This window comes from Elephas maximus, chromosome 25 (genome assembly GCF_024166365.1).
Source record: "Elephas maximus indicus isolate mEleMax1 chromosome 25, mEleMax1 primary haplotype, whole genome shotgun sequence".
Taxonomy (NCBI): domain Eukaryota; kingdom Metazoa; phylum Chordata; class Mammalia; order Proboscidea; family Elephantidae; genus Elephas; species Elephas maximus.
Genome location: NC_064843.1, coordinates 18,666,848 through 18,672,933, shown reverse-complemented (window position 1 = coordinate 18,672,933; position 6,086 = coordinate 18,666,848).

Sequence of the window (6,086 nt, the reverse complement as noted above, 5' to 3'; positions counted from 1 at the left end):
TGTGGTAGCTCTGACCCCTGCCTACCTCTTCCATCTGAAAGCTGGTATTTCTACCGATTTTGTTTACTGTGGCCTGGGTACAGGACTTCAGGCTCCACCAGGGCAGGGACTATGTGTTCTCCCCTTCCTCCCCCCATATTCCAGTGCCAGGCAGACACTGAGCAGCCTCTGATAAAAAAAAAAAAAAAATACCATTGCTGAATTAAGGTTCAGGACAATGGTATGCAGCAGCTTTAATGATCTCAGAGAGATCTATGGCTCCCTGACAAGCACAGGTTGAGAAGGCAGAACATTAATTTCAAACTTCATTTTGCATTCGAGTTCCCTGCAGAGCTTGTTGGAACCCTGATGTCTGGCCCCACCCCCAGAGCTTCTGATTCACTAGGTGTGCGGTGGGGCCCTTCTAACAAGTTCCGGTGATGCTAATGCTGCTGGTTGGGGACCACACTTTGAACCACTGAGAGCACCTGAAACCCGATCTTAGCTGGGTCTGACTGCTAAGCCCACATTAGCCAGTAGAGCCACCAAGTGACTTGTCCTTGCTTCCTTTTTGTAGGAACAGCTGGGCCCTTGGGCCACCTCTCAAGAGGGACTGTCCCTGGGGGCTGGACCTTTCAGAACACCTGTACACCCGAGTCAAATGTTGGGGTGGCCTGTGGGCAGAAGCCCCTAGTACACTGTGTGGAGACGGTCAGTAAGGACAATGTCCCCTCCTCTCCCGCTTCCCCCCTCCTATCCACAGATTCGCTTGCTATGCCCGGGAGTTAAATTACCACCTGGTCTTATGGCAAAGTGGTCAAGTTCTCGGCTAATCTGATGTTCGAATCTGCCAGCCACCCTGAGGGAGGAAGCTGTGGCAGTCTGCTTCTGTAAAGATTACAGCCTTGGAAACTCTGTGGGGCACTTCTGTTCTGTCCTATAGGGTGGCTATGAGTCAGAATCGACTCTATGGCAATGGGTTTGGTTTGGTTTCGTCTTATCCCTGACTTGTGTTAAACAATGTCCAATAAAATTCTTTTAAATCCTTTTAAGGAATTCCTTCTTTACAGTTCCTCCTTCCCTGAGAGCCTTCCAGGTTTTCAGCTCTTCTCTTCATATCTCTAATTCCCTCCTGAGAAGCATTCCTTCCCAAGCTGGTGTGTGGAAACCCCTATTGATGATGCCTCCGAAAGCTTTGTGAAAAAATGGGAACGGTGCTTTCTGAGCACCTGGTGGGTGCCAGCTGGGTCACTGTGGTGGTGGGGGGGGGGGTTTGTAGACATTAGGGGCACAGATTGGGCCAGTAGGTGGGTTCTGGCCAACACACCTGTCTTTTTGTTTTGGCCCTAGAGAATTAATTTTTTTTTTTTTCCAAATAATTAGTTGCCAACCTTTAAAAATCAGGAGATTTCACAAAAATTTTTCTTTTGAAAAATTGGAAGGTATGTTCGATATCCCTCATGTAAGCAGTCTGCTGGTGCTAAGTCGTGGCCCCCCCCTCTTGTTAGCCCCCAGGGGTACAAACAGTTTGCACTTGACTACTAACCAAAAGTTGGTGCTTAGAACCCACCCAGTGGCACCACGGAAGAAAGGCCTGGAGAGCTGCTTCTGTAAAGATTACAGAACATATGTGTTGCCATGTGTTGAAATCAACTTGACACCAACAGGTTTAGTTTTTAGGGTTTTTTTTGTAATCATTTGACCCTCAACCCACATCATTTCTTTTAAGATACCACCTGGTCCCTGGAAGGCTCTGAGCTAATGACCCCTTTTCTCGGTAAATTGTCTAGGGTCACACAGTAAATGGCCAAGCTGGACCTGAATCCAGGCCTGCTGGGTGCAAAAGCCCAAGCTTGTCACTGAAAAACAAGCTGCTATTAATATTGGGGGCAGGAGGAGGATGTGTCGTCCTTGGCTCTGAGGAAATACCTTAAAAGGGAGTTACTGTCAGCGGTTTAAGAATATGTTTTCCTCTCCATTCATAACCAGCTGTCAGTAAGTCATAAAGCCCTGGGTTGTTTTTCTGTGGCATAAAGGGTTATCCTGAGCTGGCTAAACTTTCTTATCCATCCCTGCCTTGAGATGTAAAGCGCTTAGATTTGCAAGACCACTGGTTAGAGTTCAGAGGGGAGCCTGTGGATGGGAGTGGCCTGGGGGTGGAGTAGGATTTTCTTTGTTCAGAATTAGCTCTCCTGGCAGGGGATCTAACTGGGTGTCGAGAGGTGCAGCTTGTTGTAGGCAAAGGGCTGGTCTGGGAGAAGGGGTGGGGGCAGGACTGGGGGGCAATCTCCTGCCATCTGCCCACAGCTACCCTGGTGCAGGCACCCTGTCCTCTGTTCTGTTCCTGCGGCGTGCCACGCTGTGTCCCTTTGCCTCCAGTGCTCTAACTTAGGTGTCCACATGTGCCTTCCTAGTCCAGCCAGGATCAGGGTAAGGGAAGTGCGGATGAATACTCAAGGGCTCAGCTTGATTTTCAAACGCGGTATTCTGATCACCACGGATATTTCTGCACTAATTTTGGTTTTTAAAAATATTGTATCAAAATGTGATTTATCTTGATTACTGAGCTTTTTGGCACCTCCTTGAATTTTGCTGCCCAGGTGAGTGCCTCACCTGCCTCAGCCTAGTCCCGGCCCTGCTCCTAGTCCAGGGATCTTTGGAAAGAGCTCTGGACTAGGAGTGGGGAACCCTGGGTTCTAGCCCAGTCCATGCCAGTGGAGTAGCTGGGTGACTGGACAGAGTTTCCTCACAGCCTGAGCCTTGATTGCACCCTTTATCCAGGGAAGGGGTTAGACCTGGCTCTAGTGAAGGAGGAACCCAAGACGCTCACTAGCGCATCACGTTCATCTCCTAGGGGCTGTGGGGCTGTTTAGGCTTCATGTACTATGGCTGTCAGGGAACGTCTTGGTCCTTTTTCCCGCACCCCATACGAGATGTTCCTCTGTGCAGATACCAAATCTCCAGGGCAGCTGCGTGCAATGAGCACCGATGCCTGGGCTCGTTTTCCCTGTCCTGAGGGGAAATTCAGCTTCAGTTTTGGAAGCATGGCCGTGAACTGCTTTGATGCCTTATATCGTGGTCTTTGTTTTCAACCACTGGATCATGGAACATTTATTATAGACCTTCTGTTTGCCAAACAGTAGTCCTTGGGTGGCACAAACAGTTAAGTGCTCGGCTACTAAGCAAAGGTTGGCAGTTCAAATCTACTCAAAGGCACCTTGGAAGAAAGATCTGGCAATCTATTTCCAAAAGATCACAGCCACTGAGTATCTTTAAAAAATTTTTTTTATTGTACTTTAGATGAAGGTTTCCAGAACAAACTAGTTTCTCATTAAATAGTACACGTATTGTTTTATGGCATTGGTTAACCACCCCATGACACGTCAGCACTCTCCCTTCACAGCCTTGGGTTCCCTATCACCAGTTTTCCTGTCCCCTCCTGCCTTCTAGTCCTTGCCCCTGGGCTGGTGTGCCCATTTAGTCTCGTTTTGTTTTATGGGCCTGTCTAACCTTTGTCTGAAGGGTGAACCTCGGGAGTGACTTCACTACTGAGCTGAAAGGGTGTCCGGGGGCCATACTCTCGGGGTTTCTCCAGTCTCTATCAGGCCCGTAAAGTCTGGTCTTTTTTTGTGAGTTAGAATTTTGGTCTATGTTTCTCCAGCTCTGTCTGGAACCCTCTATTGTGATCCCTGTTGCCAATGAACATCTTATGGAGCAGAGTTCTGCTATGAAACACATGGGTTTGTCATGAGTTGGAATCGATTCAATGGCAACTGGTTATTTGCCAAGCACCAAGCAAGTACTCAGGATATGAAAGACACATTTCCAGCCCTGGAGGAGGTAATAGTCTAGTGAGGCAGACTGCATGTAAGTAGGTCCGAACACTGAGAGAAATCTGCATGGGATAGAAGACTTCAAGGCAAGCCGAGACCATAGCAGGAGAACTGTGCGGCTGACTTTTCTTCTGGGAGGAACTGGGCATCCTCGGTGCTGTCTCTGAATGCCCAGTGTCTAGCCACCTTCCTAATAGAATCCTCCTCAAGACAGTGCTGCAGCGTTGTGTTTTGGATCCAAACTTTCATGGACAACGCTCTGTCTTAGAGCTTTCCAGTTCCTTCTAACTCCTGTCTCCCTCAGTTCTTCCTCTGGATTGTTTGGTTTTCAGGTTTTCCTAGTACTTCGAACCCTCAAAGTCTTTCATGCCCGACTCCTCCTTAAGCTTTCCTCAACCACTCCAGCCCTCTGGGGACACCTTCCCCCACCCTTCTCCAAAGTCTTTATCAACTAATAGGCTTCTCTGCCTGGAGCTTAATTACGATCTGTCTGGCGTTTCTGTTTGTTTCAGCCCAAGCTAGAATGTTCTGGTTCTTGCAGAGAGAGGAGACTTCAGTACAGTCAGAATGGCTGGGAGGGCCCTGTCCCCTGGACTCACAGGGTGTAAACAGATGCATTTTGCTACCAATTCCACGCTTTTAAAATAATGAGTAATGTGCCAATATTTGAAAATCAGGAGATTTCACATAAAAACCTGGATTTCTGGCTTCCCTTGAAAGCTTAGAAGATGGGCCAACCCTGGGCCTGCATTCCTGCTTGGGCAAAATTGGCTGGAGCTGGTAGCAGCTTCTACTTTTAGTTGGGGCATGAAATTTCCAGTTTGCCATAGTCCCCACTACTCCTTAATGTAACCCCCCCCAGCTTGCTTTATTCATCTGTTTTACATTTATTTGTGTTTTTGACCCTTGCTTTTAACTTTTCTCTTTCTTAGGAGGTAAGAGAGCTCATCAGAGTGTCAGCAAGGCTCAAAGGGAGGCTGGGTGTAGAAAAAGGTGTGATTGCTGAAGATTGTTGTGTAGATGGGGGCAGGAGAGAGGTAGGTAGGAGGGTGCTCGCTGTGAATCCAGTCCATTGGTACTTACTATCCATGAACATAAATAAGTGTTTGAACTTCTCTGATATTCTGTTGCTTTCTCTGTACATGCTGGTGTTGTTTGACATCTGGTTGATTCTGACTCATGGCAACACCATGTGTGCAGAGTGGAACTGTTCCATGGGGTTTTCGAGGCTGTAACCTTTTGGAAGCAGATTGCCAGGCCTGTCTTCTGAGGCACCACTGGATGAATTTGAACTGCCAAACTTTCTGCTAGTAGCCAAGGGCTTAACCGTTTGTATCAGCCGGGGTCTCCAAAATCTGCTGCCACTGAGTCCTTTCCAACTCATGGTAACCCCACGTGCTACAGAATAGAACTGCCCTGTACGGTTTTCTTGGCTGTAATCCTTATGGAAGCAGTTTGCCAGGCCTTTCTTCTGAGGTCCCTATATAGAGAGAGCTACATTTAATACGTCTATAAAATGACATATGTTTGAAATGAAAATTAACTTACTGAGAGCACTTATATGTGTCAAGTACTTTCTAACGCCTTTACATTTAATTCTCGCAATAAATGCACAGGGTAGCACTATTGTTTTTCTCATTTTAGAGAGGAGCAAACTGAGACTCAAATAAGTAACTTGTTCAGGATTACAGAGCTAGAAAACATGAAGCTGCAAGTCCAACACAGACAGAATTCTCTGGAACCTAGATTTTTAGCACGATTGGAAGTAACAGAGTTGTTGTTATTGGCTGCTGTCCAGTCGGTTCTGACTCATAGCAATTCCATGTGACAGAGTAAATTTGTCCCATAGGGTTTCCTAGGCTGTAATATTTATGGAAGCAGATAGCCAGGTGTTTTCTCTTGTGGAACTGCTGGTGGATTCGAACCACCAACCCCTGGTTAGCAGCTGAGCGCTTAACCATGGTGCCACCAGGGCTCCTTTGAAATAATAATAGATGATGGTTTTTGTTATTGTTATCTTCCCCACTGTCCCAGATTAAGGACGGATGATTTCTCTGTGTTGTCTCTTCCCTAGGATTGTAACCTGTCTCCCTCCCGCCTGTTGGATTTTAGCCTTTCTTTCCTTGGCATAGGTTCGAAGTTAGCCGGCCACACCAGTCTGTTATTGTAGGCTGTTTGATCTGGAGACAGGCAGAAGTGCAAAGCTTTTAGCAGGAGACAGATGAGGTGGGTGTGGGGGAGGCGGTGGGACAAGACAGCAGTGGTCCTACTGGT